Source organism: Sceloporus undulatus, chromosome 3 (genome assembly GCF_019175285.1).
Source record: "Sceloporus undulatus isolate JIND9_A2432 ecotype Alabama chromosome 3, SceUnd_v1.1, whole genome shotgun sequence".
NCBI classification, from domain to species: Eukaryota; Metazoa; Chordata; class Lepidosauria; order Squamata; family Phrynosomatidae; genus Sceloporus; species Sceloporus undulatus.
Genome location: NC_056524.1, coordinates 264,105,221 through 264,119,434, shown reverse-complemented (window position 1 = coordinate 264,119,434; position 14,214 = coordinate 264,105,221). Strand labels below are relative to the sequence as shown.

General features: G+C 40.6%; 1 long non-coding RNA gene across 2 annotated transcripts in view; it reads left to right on the top strand.

Annotated features, from left to right (window-relative positions):
• Positions 1–14,214, top strand: part of LOC121925228 — a 106,290-nt gene that overhangs the window by 88,162 nt on the left and 3,914 nt on the right. For both annotated transcript variants that reach the window (XR_006102825.1, XR_006102826.1), the window contains exon 2: positions 10,698–10,781. This is a non-coding gene — a long non-coding RNA (uncharacterized LOC121925228). The remainder of the gene's footprint in view (positions 1–10,697; positions 10,782–14,214) is intronic.

The following is a 14,214-nucleotide window of genomic DNA, read 5'->3' as shown; positions in this document are numbered from 1 at the left end:
ACTCTCCTGTTCCTGTTTTCTTTTATTGCACAGGTTGAGAGAAGAGGTAACAGAATAAGCAATGTTTTTGTATGTGCAGGGTGAGGGGGCGGGGGAACACTTGAAGCTACGTAGGGAAGACTTGTCTCTGGTGAAGGAGAGGAAGTACTGTAGTGTCCGGAATCAATTCTTGGAAAGAGTTCTTCACCTTGGAGGAGCTCTTGTAGTTAGCATATATACTCGACTATAAGTCAAGAAATTTATGCCCCAAAATTCACCCTAAAATCTGGGGCTGACTTATATACAGGTCAATAACTAGTACTGATTAGAAAGGTTCCAAAACAAGCAAGCCTGATGCCCCACTCTTGGTGCCTCGAGGCACGTGTTTTTCTGTGTGTGTGTGAAAGAGGAGGTTCCTAGTCCTATTAGCAAACCTCCTCTTCTCATACTTGCTTCCCTCCCCAGTCCGATTTACAAGCCTTTTCTTCCCATGGAAAAAACACTTCTTTTAACTCCACTTGCTTCTCTTCTCAATCCTGGGAATCGATGTTAGGTGGTCGGGAGAGGTCCGGAGAAGGAGAAGGAGGGATGGAAGTGGTATTTTCCCTTTTCCATCCTTCCTTATAGCCCCCTAAATTTTACCCTTGACTTATCCACGGCCCGAGTCATATCAAAATCCATGATTTTGACCCTGAAACCTTCCCTTGACTTATAGATGAGTTCAACTTGTACAAGAGTATATACAGTAAAATCCCTCCCTTTCTCCATCTGTGTCATTCCCCAGTCCAGGGCATGTGGCCTCTGTAACCCCCCTACACACACAACAGTTGCACCCATTTCTGCCCAAGCAAAGAAGGATTGGGAGTCCTTTCTGACCAGGGAGAAGCTTCTCCCTTTGTACTTGGTCACCTTGGGAGTAACAACCGAGCAGCTGGCTGAGCTGTGACCAAGAGACTTCTTGCCTGCACTGGCCTTAGCTGGAGGGGTGGCATGGGTGAGAGGCTTCTTGCTTGCTGTTCAGCCAGCTACTCGGTTGCTGCTCCCAGGATTCCAGGTGCAACGTGACTAAGATTGGTTACTTTGAATTTGCAGTAGACTAGTAGACCTCATATAAAGGAATATGGGGAGCGCTAGGGTCGTCGCTCAAGGCTAAAAGAGGAGGTAGACGGAAAAGGTTTGGAGACCAGTGTTCACCTGGCAATCCTACCCGAAGAACATAAGTGAAATTGAATTTAGCCTTCAAGACGAAAGAAGTTCCCCCTTCTTGGTGTACAGTTTCTGTCAGTTGTCCCTGGACATGAATAAATTTAATTCCTTGGTTCATTCTCAGGTACATACATTAATACATGCACACATACACACACACAGACACACACACACACACACACAGAGAGATTGAAATTTGGCAATCTCAATTACCACATCTTTAATCCTTATTCAATTTTTTTTGTAAGAGAAAGAGCTTCAGTGTGAAATAGTTATTTTAGAAGCAACCTCTTATAAAATAAGTATATTTGTAAGTCAGCACACACACACAAATGTTTTTTTGTTCCTGCAAGACCTTGTAAATGTTAATGGTGCCATTACTTCTTATTTTTAAAAAAATTCCTCCTCGTCATAAGGCAGATTTTTATAGTATGGTTTGTCTTTTAATGACTCAAAACCCTCAGGCAAAAGGCACGTCATTGAAACAGCCTTTGAGAATGACTATTCTTCTTCACCCATTCCATGTTTTACTTTAAAGACTCATAATAAGCAGAACACTTTTAATTAAATGTAAGACTACTCTAGAACAATAGAAAGAGATCGGGGAGATCTGAAGGGGTGCAATGAACTGCTATATATACTCATGTACTGTATAGGTCTAGAAATTTTAGTTAAAAATGATTTAAAAAACCTGATTCAACTTATCTATAGGTCAGCGTAAGTACTATACTTTAACTCTTACATTATAAAAGGAACCATCCCTTGGTGCACATCCTGTCCTGGTAGCACTGATCCCTTCTTTATTCTTTCAACCTTTAGTATGAGCACAAACAGTTATGCCTGCTGGAATTGTGTAAGTTCCTTGCCATTGTTTTCCTTTGGAAATTTCTTTGGATTCTTTTGTTATGTGCCCCAAAATTTTACTCTCAACTTATCTATGGGTCATATCAAAATCCATAAGTCTGGCCCCAAAACCTGCCCTCAACTTATACATGAGATCGACTTATAGGCTGCTTTAGACAACAACAAACAACAACAATTTTATTTATATTTTCCTGCCTCTGCCAGATGGATTGAGGCGGGAGTACAACCCGATAAAATATACAGAACACAACAATAAAATACAATAACAATTTACAAATCATTCCGTTAAAAAGATTCTATCGAAAAGTGAGAGGAATAAAAATATTCAAATCTTAATAAAAATGGAGCAGTATTTCTATACTATACAATGGAGAGGATCACTACTTTTTAATGCTTTTCCTCAAGGAGGAAAATATTCAAAGGTAGCTATGTTGGCTGTGCAGCAAAGTACAACAAAATCCAAAATCTACAAGCAACAATATCTTTGTGGGCCAACTCCAAAGCATAAAATATGTTATGCAAACTTTCAAAGCTTCACTGACGTCTTCAGCAGGCAAAGATGTTAAAATTCATACTGGAGAAAATTTGTGAAAATATTAGAGTAACAGAACTTCATTCTGAGATGTTATCAGTTAAGATATTACTGAGGAATTTCAATGCAGGAAGAGGGAACTCTCATTATTCACCATGTGAGGACTAGAGACAAAGAGCAGTAAAAGACAGGTAATATAATTTTAGCTCCATTAGCAACAGAAAAGTAACTTCTCCTGAGATCCAATGTCCCTCTTCTGTGTGCTTTGCTTTACTAATGGAGCTGAAATTTTATTACTGTCTTTTATTGCTCTTTGTCTTTAGACCAGGGGGAAATATACTTGCCTAGTTTTTTCTCTCTCCCTGTTGTTCTAGATATTAACTTGCCATGTTAAAGATAAGGAAGCATTTCAAAATTCTTTCAAAATTCATACCCCCATTTATAATCTGGAGTGGTACTTTCTATTCCTACCACCTGATACTATCACATGGATACAACAGATGTTATTTTCAGATAGTTTCACATGGATCCACCTAGTATCACAAGGATAGAACGGATTTTATTTTCTGATAGTTTATTTGCATGTACCATATGTTCCAGGAAGCTGAACTGCCGTATTATCTAATATTTGTTAGGAAAGGGTTGCTACCCAAAGAACAGGTGAGGTGGTCCTCACCAGCTGTCAGTGATACTTGAAATGTTGGGGAAATTAACTTTGTGAGAGGCTTGGGTAAACTGTGGACCATGTACACCAATATGCACCAGTACTAACTGGGAGGGCTCCAGGTTTTGGGTGGATAGATTTAAAAAATATGTAGAGTGCACACACACAGGATAGTACTGTAATTCAAACAGACACATCATAAAGAGCTCACCAAAATGGAAATATGGAAAGGGAATAGTGGAGTTTTTAGGGGTTGCAGTGGGGTTGTAATTATGTGTCCAAAGCAAAGACTGTGCAAAACTGGAGTGGCTCAGACAGGGAGGTCTGAGGACAACACAGAACATATACAGAGTGTAGGTGTATATGCCAGCTGTGTGCACAGAGGTTAGGTTTTGAAACCATATTTATATTTTTGAAACCTTAAAACTAGCCCTAGGTGATAGTCTGTCTGGCCAGATAGCAAAGGCTGAATTACTTGTCCCAGGAATCCAGACTAGGATCCCAGACGGGTTGGTTTTAATGAAAACAGTGATTGTATTGGGATATCCCTGGATGGAGAGTTGGAGAAGTTTGACTGGGAACACAACAGGAAGTATGGCTGTAGACACAAAGAGATCTTTTGTTTCAGGTTTCAAGAGGAAATGTGGATTACTTAGGGGAAGGTAGAAACACTTTAGATTGGCTGTTGTTATTTTTTACCTGGATGGTTTTTACTTGAATTTTCACATGCCTATGGGGAAACAGCCCTTTTTTCCAGAGCAAAAAAGAAGCAGGGCCTCCTTGAGTCACTTTCCCATCCGCTTTCTCTTCCTACCACCTTCTTTCTGAATCCAGCCCCCTTCTCTCTTGTCTTCCCCATTGCAAGCAGCTGGGGAGGGACAAATCGAGCTTGCCACCAGTCTGAATTAGTCCATGAAACATTAATATCTGAAATGATCCTAAGGTCTTTGTGAAATTAGCCATCAGGGCACATGACATTATGTCGATAAGATTACTAGGCCATGACTATCCCAAGCTCTGATATTTGGGAGGGGGGGTTGACCTAGGGACAATTCCTTGTGATGTCTTGGTACTGCTACAAGAGTGATGGTACAAGGAGCATTAAGCATGATGCATTAAAAGTCACCCCCAGTTTTGCAGACTATATATTCAAATAAAAAGTGTGGCTAGTGGTTTGTGTGTTGGACAACGACTCTGGAGACCAGGGTTGAAATCCCTGCTCAGCAATGAAACCCACTGTGTGACCTTGGGCAAGTCACATTCTCTCAGCCTCAGGGGAAGACAAGGGCAAACTTTCTCTGAACAAATCTTGCTAAGAAAACCCCACGATAGGTTCATTTTAGGATTGCCATGAGTTGGAAACGAGTTGAAGGCACACAACAACAACTAACAAATGAGGTGTGTTTGGGTGTATGCACACTTTCAAGGAAACATATTTTCCTTATTCTGAGTACTAGAGAAGCGGGCCCAGGCTTGAGACGCCAGACCAGGCTTTGCAACCTGGGAACCCTACTTCTAGGGCAAACTTACTCTAGAAATTAACAGGGAACATGTGAAAAGCTGCAGTTTGCCACTTCATTGTACTTCATTGCCTGTTAAGTATTTTCATTTGCAGCAATATCTTTTAAAAAGCAAAAAAGAAGACAAATGGTAGCAAGGAATGAGTACTGACGACCTGGGACCCTTTCATACTACACAGTTATCTATGGTTCCACTTCAACTGCTTTGACAATATCCTGTGGAATCCTAGGTTTGTAATTTGGTAAGATTAGAGTTCTTTGGCAGATAATCCTAAATGTGTCTGTGTTCTGTCCCTTCAAGTCATTTCTGACTTATGGCAACCCTGTCATGGGGTTTTCTTGGCAAGATTTGTTCAGAGGAGGGTTGCCACTGCCTTCCCCTGAGGCTGAGAGTGTGTAACTTGCCCAAGGTTACTCATTGGGTTCCATGGCTGAGCAGGGAATCGAATCCTGGTCTCCAGTCATAGTCCAATGCTCAAACCACTACATCACATTGGCTCTAGTACAGAATTCTAAATATCTCATCCTAAACATCTGAGCCCAATGGAGAGTCCATACTAGCTCGGCTAGCTAGGATATTTCCTAGACACAGGGGTTTCTGCTTTTCCCACCTCTTTGAAACTTTGTTTGCCCCATTTTTATTTCTCCCCACAGCACAGGCATACTATGTTTTCATACCATAACAACAAATCTTTAAACACTCTGTTTTCAGTCTTTACATGGCTATTCTTGTATAACATATTCCGGTATCTTTTAGGATGAATGGCAATTTCAAAATACTTTTAAATGAATAAATAATGATGGTAGCACTCCTTTGAATTCTTCATGTAGAAGTTTTGCAGATGATAATTGGATTTGTATAACTTTAATGTTTCAAAAATAGACACGTTAGGTGTTTCATATGGGCAAATACATAGGAATATTTCAGTGTACTGAACTGTATCATTGCGGTTTTCATTGTGTTTTGAAGGATAGTGTGGAAGATTTGTTAAGCAAAGGTCTGTTCTTAAATACATTAAGGGCTATATTGAAACGAAGGCAAGTTGAATATTAAAGATTAATGTGGGAAATGCCACTGAAGCGTCTTTCTGGAAGTTATTTTTTATACCCTTGAATACATTATAATGAAAGAATCAACATCAAACAATCTTACTTTTTTAAGTAAATACATTTTTGGCTTTAATAGATTTATGGACTACATAGGTCTGTCTAATTGTTTATAATAGGGTTTTCCAACTTGGCACCATCCAGATGTATTGGAATACAAATTCCCATCAAGTCTCTAATTTAAGTCTCCAGGGCCAGATGAACTACATCCAAGGCTATTAAAAGAATTGGCAGAAGTAATTTTAGAACCACTAGCAATCATCTTTGAAAATTCCTGGAGAACAAGAGAAGTCCCAACAAAGTGGAAGAGGGCAAATGTTTCCCTACCTTCAAATGGGAAAAAAGAGAACCCAAACAATTGCTGTCCAGTCAGCCTGACATGAATACCAGGAAAGATTCTAAGCAGATCATTAACCAAAAGTCAATATGGGTTTCTCAAAATCTTACCTCTTTTTTCACAGGTTTAAAGCTTGGTAGATGATGGGAATGCTTTGGATGCAACATACCTTGATTTCAGTAAGGCCTTTGACAAGCTCCTTCATTATATTGTTGCAAACACGCTAGTAAAATTTAGGCTAGACAGCGTGATTGTTAGATGGATTTGTAATTGATTGACCGACCAAACCCAAAGGATACTCAAAAATGGCCCCTCCTCATCTTGGAGAGAAGTGACTAGTGGTGTGCCAGAGGGTTTTGTCTGGGATCAGTGCTAACCAGGATCTTTATGAATGACTTGGAGATGGAATAGAGGGCATGCTTATCACATTTGCAGATGACACCAAAGTAGCTGGAATAGCTAATACCCCAGAAGACAGGATCAGAATTCAAAATGACTTTAACAGATTAGAGAACTGGGCTAAAACTAACAAAATGAATCTCAACAAGGAGAAATGTAAAGTACTGCATTCAGGTTAAAAAAAAATGAAATACATAGATATAGGATGGATGTCATCTGGTTTGATAACAATACATATGAAAGGGATCTAGGAGTCTTAGTAGATCACAAGCTAAATATGAATCATCAGTGTGATGAGGCAGCTTACAAAGCCGATGTGATTCTAGGCTGCATGAATACTCCTATTCATGCAGCCTAGAATCACATTGGCTTTTTAAGCTGCCTCACCTGGAATGGTGTGACTTGTTATGGGCACTACAATTCAAAAAGGATATTGAGAAGCTGGAATATGTCCAGAGTAAAGGGTCTGGAAAACATAGCCTATGTGGGTTTGCTTTGGAAGCTGGGGAAGAGAAGGTTAAGAGGTGACATGACAGCCATGTTTAAATATTTGAAAGGATGTCATATTGAAGAATGGGCAAGCTAATTTTCTGCTGGTCCTGAGACTAGGACATGGACTAATTACAGGAAAAGAGATTCTAACTCAACATTAGAACTTTCTGACAGTAGGAGATGTTTGACAGTGAAACACAGTACAGTACTTCGAAGGGGGGTGGAGTCTCCTTCTTTGGAGGTCTTTAAACAAAGGCTGGATGGCCATCTGTTGGGGATGCTTTGATTGTGAGTTCTTGAATGGCAGGGAGTTGGACTGGATGGCCCTTGTGGTCTCTTCTAACTTTATGCTTCTGTATACCTTGATATCCACTGGGGTTTGGTTCCAGGACTTTCCTTAGATAACAAAGAGGAATCCATTGTCATCTGTATACAAAGAGGCCTGGATTGCAAAAGAGGAGTCCTTGTTGATATGCAAATGGACTTTACATTTCCTAAACTTTCCCAATTGCCACATGGCCAGAGGAGTAGGGGCCAGCCTGCTAATGATACCCTCCCCATACCATCTTAGCTAGGGAAAGAAACAACAAAATGCAGGCATTTTACTAACATCTCTAATTTTTCTGCTGTTTGGTATGTGACATTTTGCCTGATGAAGAAGCCAGTGGAGCTTCAAAAGTTTGCAACAAGTAAGCTAAAATGCATATTGTGCATTTTAGTTGGCCAGTCAAGGTATCATTATTTGTTATTTTTTTGTTTGAAAACCTGTGTATGCTCAGATCCCATTAAATACAATGGTGTAGTAAAATATAAAGTGGCAAAAACAAGGTTTGCTTTTTTAGAACTTACATATTTTTAAATATTTTTGATCTGTGGGTGGATAAATTAGTGGATAAAGAATCTGAATAAATGGCTGACTGTAGTTCTGTCATTCCTAGCCACAATGGCCATTTTCCAAATGTTGGACTTGGGCTACTTTCAGCATTGCTCATCATGGCCATGTCAGCAATCGAGGGAAATGTAGTCCAACATGTGGAGAGTTGATAGGGTTCCCAGATATCCTGATCTGACCCTGAATTTCAGGACTTGGACTCTCTTCTCTAGTTCTCAGGGCAATGGGGAGGAATCTCAGGGTTTATTCACACTGAGAAAATAATCCAGGATGAATCCGGGTTAAATCTCTATTGTTCACACACATCCCTAATGCACCCAATTAAGTTTTTTGGGGGGAGCGCTGCCAAAAACCCTACTTAATCTGGAATAATCGATATTGAGTTTCCCCCTGAGTTTTAAAAAAAAGATCTGCATCATCAGTAGTGTGAATAACTGATTCAAATAGACCCAGGATAAAACACTGCATACCAAAAAAGGGGTTGCAAATGCATTCACATTGTTGACTCCATCTTTATTCTAGTGCTTGCACGTGTGAACAGCCAAACTCACAGAAATGTGCATCGACGCAGTTCCACAGTGTGAATAACAAACCCAGAATGTGTGAGAGAGATGATTTGCATCCTGGCACTAAAAGATACGGCATGTGAATGACCCCTCAAAGGTCATTCTTTGAAAGGAGTATGTGTATTCTTTTAATCATAATTTATTTTTAATTGAATGGCATGTGCCATACAGTTATGGCTCATGCTTAATGTATCATGCTTTATGGCATTACAAGGGGCTACTCTCTGTGGACAGCAGCCTTGTAACATCACCAGAAGCCACCCCTGGTTTTCAGATTTTGGCCTGGGATGGGATCAACCTGCCAATCCTAAAGGTGTTTATTCCTCATCTCAGTTTTAGGGAGATGCCAGAAGCAACACTCGTTCACTCTCTCAGACTCTGCATGCATCTGTTTACATTGCCATCCACATCCTTCTACCATCCATTATTCAAAGTGTGAGCAGCTGCTGCTGCAAGTACTGCTTATACTGCTGTTAATTTCTTTCAAATGAACTGAAAGGAAGCCACAGTGCCCCCATCCAAAATATAAATGAATAAATATACATATAGCATTAGCAGCTGCTGGTTTTGTCCCAAGAGCAGTGGTAGTTCTTCCCACTTTTCCTTTAAATGTTTAGAATCCTTTTGAGATATTAAATATTCATACATTTCATTTTTTCCCTCTAAAAAAGAGTAAAAGGAGGACACAGGGCCATCTGGAGGGAGGGCAGTTTTGTCATGTTTCGAATTTAATTAAAAATATGGCTATGCTTCAGTTTTTATGAATGGGATGGGAATTTTCATCTTCATCTTTTTCTAAGGAAAATATATTTGAAGGATGCATAATTGGAAGGAATGTAAGTATTCAAATAGCTGGACTTTGGAAATTGTAACTGAGAGAAATGGAGGTATCAGTGAAAATTTTAAAACACCTTTTAAAAAGGCTTAGATTAATGTTTGGCAAAGAAGAGCAGACTTCTTTACAACTTCCTTATATAATGATCCTGGGAGTTTTAAGTAAATGCTTGCCATGCAGGACTGCAACAGAAGTTACTGCGAGTATGTGGTCAGCTATCCAAATTGCTTCTCATTTATAACAAATGTGAGCATATTGCTGGGAGTGGGAGGTGGAGAAGAGGCAGGGAAAACCTTAGCCCCTCAGAATTTGTATGGCATCTTAGGAGCATACCCACCAAAATTTCACAGATGAAGACTGGAACACATGCAGCTAAGCAACATCCATGTGTGAGCAAGATGGCAAAAGTTATTAATGAGGAAGAACACACAAGCTAGGAGAGGCTGCAGAAGTTTGCTTTTGGCTGAGCCTACCGGGAAGAGAGAGCTTCCATCCCCTCCTATCGTCGCCTGATGCTAAGTCAGTTGAATGCAAATTATTTTTGCATTTTATACTCAGTTTGCAGGAACTGAAGTAAGCTGAGGACAAAGAGAGAAAATTGGAGGGGGGGGGGGGGACTGGGACATTAAAAAACACCTACAAAAGTGAGATGAAAGAGGACTAAATGGAACTGCCTATGTCAAATCAGGACAGTCTGAGGCTATGTAGAAGGTCTGTGCCACATTTAGAGAAGCACTGATGCAAGAGGAAAGGCAGGGAGGCAAAGAGAATGGTAACATTATGTGTGCTAAAATCTGAAGAATGGATTGCTTGTTGTTACACAGAAAGGGTCAAGCCCATCAGTACTCTGATCAAAAATAGATAGTGCTTTTTGGGAGTTAGGGAAGAAAAAGTGCTTCATCTCAACATGCACATGTGCTGATGTAATAAATAGGCTGCAAAAGTTGGCCATATTCCTCTCTCTCAGCACTGGCAAACTTATAAAAAGCCCATTTCTCCAAAAGACAATACATAAAGTAAACTGGGGCTTTTCTGTATAAACAACACTCTGCATGCATCTCTGTCATTAAAAAAAGAAATCATATGACAAAAGCAAAAGAACCCATCAAGGCAAAAAAAGAAAAAAAAAAGAAAAGAAAAGAAAGAAAGACTTAGCATCTGAGTACTGTATCTTCTTTGTGTAGCTGTCTGTACTGGTGCAGATCATCTGCAGCAGGAGAGTTTCTCAGTCAACTGACTGGAGGTTTCTCTAATTTTCCCCCTCCCTCCCCCCCCCCCCCCCATCTTTTCTCTCCCTTGCGCAGATGAAATCATGCAACAGGAGATCAGGCCTCTTGTTGCTGTGGATATCATAGAACAGCTTCACCGGCAGTTTGCCATTTTATCAGGTAAGGACTAGTTTTTCATTTGCATTATATCTAGTTGCACATCCCTTAATTGCCTCATGGCCTGATTCTCTTTGGGCACTGGCAAAATGAGGAATGCTGGACCAGGTCAATTTTTGGTCCGATCCAGCAGGACTCTCTTTATATTTTGACAAAGATGACTAAACAAGGCCCTAATGTGGCTACTAAGTGCCCATTTAGGATTTCCAGGTCTCCTTACACCCAGACTCTGAGATTTAAGAACACAAACTAGGAGCTCTGAAGTTCTAGTGGAAGATACCAAGCATTCTCCTGAGAAAGCTCCAGGTGTTCACAGGGGCTGTTTTATGCCCCTGAAACCCATCCTGGACCACATCGGTTCCTCTCAAAATAGAACCAGATATGGCTGGAAGCAAGCAATAGCCATGGAGAGATTCTGGAAGCTATAGTCCAAAAAAGTAACATTTCCAAGCTCTGAACAAAACTATGATAACAATGGTGGCTGGTGACTTTCATTTTGCAGCACCATGGCATGCAGCAATAGCAAGTACATAGCAATAGCAAGTACATTTCTATACTCATCAGTGCACTTAAGCATTCCCTAAGCGGTTTACAAAGTGTAAGCTAATTGTCCCATCTGATCTTGAAAGCTTACTAGGGTCAGTCCTGGTTAGCACTTGGATGGGAGACCGCCAACAAATATCAGAGGTTGTAGGATAAGTTTCAGAGGAAGGAACTGGCAAAACCACTGCTGAGTACTCATTCAGTTAGAAAACCCTATGAGATTCAAGGAGTCGCCTTAAGTCAACAGGTTACTTGAAGGCATGTTCATACACAAACTGGACCAAAATGTTTATGAGTGTAACTCATTTTCCCAGGAATTCTCAATGATTTTCCTTCTGCAATTTTAGACACAAAGTCATATGTTTTTGTTATTCAAATATCAGTGGGTTTTACAAAAATACAAAAGGTTCAGAGCTGTTTCCTGACAAAATAAGGGCTCATTTTTCAAAGACAAGAATTTTTCTCTACAGTCCTTTTTAGTAAAAGTCCATGCAAATTACCCTTTTAAGTAATCTGGTCCCACTCCTTGATGAAAGCAAATCAGATCACACATTTTTAAGGAAGTCCACTCATTGAGCCTTTATGAACCTATTAAACAAAGATATGGATGACTGCAGCTTTCTGACCGTTGAAAAATCTGCAGGAATTTGCATAATCTGAACACAATAAACACTGCAGCAAGGCTTACTTTAATTCATTTCCCCCTAAGACAGACAAGCAGAAAGGGAGAAAGGTTTGACAGCTGTGAGATTTACTTCTCCCATCAGGAATCACTGATGGACAGACACTCTTTCCTCTTGTTAACTGGCTAGATACAGAGAGTAGTTTGAGAACCTATTGCTTCACTTGATTGATTGACTGAGTGTTTGGTCTTGGCCTTGAGTACAAACACCAGTTAAATGTAAGTGGCCAGTCCTTTTTGACCCACATAGGTTCAGACTTCAAAACTGATAATGCCAGCAGAGAGTGCGTGTGTTACAGATGAATCCCCTGTATTTTGATGAGCTTTTGTTTTAGCTCTAGAAGACTAGGAAGGGTACCCTTCTGCTCCTGTCCAGGTCTGCTAAAAGCCAGTGCACACAGGCAAATGAGGATTAGGCTCTTCCTGAGCCTTTGGCAGGTGCATATGCATGTGTGTGTGTGTGACAGAAGAGAGGGCTTTTAGCAGGGGTAGTTCCTATAAGGATCCTCATCCACCTCCAAGCTTCTTGAACTGTTATCTCCTGCCAGTCTGTGCATATGTGCTTTTACATTGCCTGTCAGCTTGTGGCAACCACATAAATTTAATTGGGTTTTCTTAGGCAAGGAGTACTCAGAGGTGAATTTACTAGTCCATTCCACTGAAACATAGTATACAGCACCTGGTATTGATAACTGGCTTCCCATCCAAGTACTAACTAGGGCTTGACTCTGCCTAGCTTTCAAGATCAGACATGATTTGGAATCTATATAGTATTTAGGCCCTCTTCTCTTGTCAGTAGAGGGACCCAAGTGGAGCAAAAGTTACATTGCCTGTGCCTGATAGTTTCTTGGTGTTCCCACATTTAAATTTGCAGTGTACATGAAGCATACAGCCATCTGAACTCATACCATTGCCATGCTCCAGCACCACCATCAACAGCACCTTTTCCTTTGTGCAATAAAAGGAACAATTTAAATTTGAACTAACTGCAGTTATTTCTTTGGGGAGTCTGTGACTTATTCACAATACACAATTATAGCACTATTATTCCACATTAACTGCCACAATCCTATCCTATGGAAGCCTGGGGTTTGTAGTTTGGTGAGGCACTGGAGTATTCTGGTTAAGAATTCTAAATGACCTTCCCTAAACTGCCAATCCCAGGATTCCATAGGATGAAACCATGGCAGTTAAAGTGGAATGATAGTGTTAAAACTGTGTGGTGTGAACAGGCCTTGTGCTGCCTTCCCACTTATTTTGTTTCATAGGGGTTTTGCCTCATAAGCAAAGTCCTGCCTCCTCTTTACCCTCCAAATACACATTGTTGGCCACAGTTTCTTGCTGACATGTGTGCTTGTAGCCCTCCATACCACAGGGGCTGTTATGTGTGATTGTCTCACCTGCTTGTTCTCCCACCCATTTCCCCCAGTTTCTCAGGAAAGAGAGCCACTGTTGTGTTGCGATAAGACTTTTGTCCATTTGGTAGTGAAATTTGTGTATTTGTCCAGAAAATCTCTCCCTCAATGAGCCTTACCTTTAAGTCGAAACTCCCAAGATCAAGACTGCAATAGCTAATCAGAACACCTCTCTTAAGGGAGGTAAGCCTCAAAGTCAGTGGAGCTTACTTCTGAATAGTCACTCCCAGCAAGAATAAGACTGAAATTACAACCCTTCTGTGCATCTTCTTGGGGATAAACCCCACTGGAGTCAGCAGAGCTTAGTCCTGAGTACTTCTTCTAATGTAAAAATGAAATGGCAAACTCTCTATGTACCTGGGTGTAAATCCTACTGGAATCAGCAGGCCTTATGTGTGAGTACACACTCCCTCCAAAGTATGACTGAAAATGTACATAACTGTACCCTGTACATAACTTCCTGGGGTACTGTAAGACTCACTCAGCAATACTTAATTCTGACTAGGTACTCCCACCAAAATAAGACTGAAATAATAGCAGTCCAGTATCCCCCTACTTATAAGCAAATCCCATTGAAATCTGCGAGGTTTGCTTTTCAGCAGACCTGTACTGAATTGCACAAGAAATGCTTTTCAACATTTACATGAAGCCGCTGGGAGAGATCATCCAGAGACATGGGGCATGGTGCCATCAGTACGCTGATGACACACAAATTTATTTCTCTTTGTCCCCAACTATTGCAGCGACTAGGGATGGCATCTCTCCTCTGGATGCCTGTCTTGGATCGGTAATGGGC